This window comes from Micropterus dolomieu, linkage group LG06, assembly GCF_021292245.1.
Source record: "Micropterus dolomieu isolate WLL.071019.BEF.003 ecotype Adirondacks linkage group LG06, ASM2129224v1, whole genome shotgun sequence".
NCBI lineage: Eukaryota > Metazoa > Chordata > Actinopteri > Centrarchiformes > Centrarchidae > Micropterus > Micropterus dolomieu.
This window is the reverse complement of record NC_060155.1, coordinates 28,631,491-28,632,185: the sequence shown is the minus strand read 5'-3', so window position 1 is coordinate 28,632,185 and position 695 is coordinate 28,631,491. Positions and strand designations below refer to the sequence as shown.

The 695-nt window shown below is 32.9% G+C and overlaps 1 protein-coding gene across 1 annotated transcript in view; it reads left to right on the top strand.

Annotated features, from left to right (window-relative positions):
- Nucleotides 1-695, top strand: part of LOC123971847 — a 12,375-nt gene that overhangs the window by 7,607 nt on the left and 4,073 nt on the right. The gene's annotated exons all lie outside the window — the stretch shown is intronic.

Below are 695 nucleotides of genomic sequence, written 5' to 3'. Positions count from 1 at the left end.
CAACTTTCCAATTAACGGGCAACCCGCTCTACCTCCTGAGCCACAGCTGACCAAATGTTGTGTTGTTTCCCTTTAATGTTCACCTTGTGAGATGGTATAAAAGTAGATGAACTAAAAAAAATTCTAGAAACCATTTCAAGTCTAAAAATATTTTGGCCTGATCTTAACGCAATTCTTGTTGTTATAGTTTGACAAAAATGTATGCAGTATTTAGATCTTTACATAAAGCTGCATTAATCTTTTTATTTTTATAATAGATGAAGTTACTGTGATGTGAAAGGGGTTGTGACATTATTACTTGCTCCAGCTTCTTATTGTAGTGGACCTAAATTTATTAGTTATGCATTTTAATAAATTTATGAGAATTGATACCCAATTATGAATTATTATTCATAAAATCAGAATTTCCTCGTAAAGGGCACCACCGGAGTTGTTATAATCCTAGAGTCTCCGGACCTCTAGGTAGTTTTGAATAATTATACAATTATTACTAGTGATCAGTTAGTTAATAATCGCTCAATTATCTTAAATCAGTCAGTCAGTCTCATATCTAAAGGGTCAATTCTCTTGGCAGGAACTATAAATAGGCAACACACACAGCTCTTGATTATATTACAGTGAATTTATTCTCTAACTAAGGTGATAAAAAGATGGTTGGATACAGGGAACATAAACATTTGCTGAACAATGAGCCT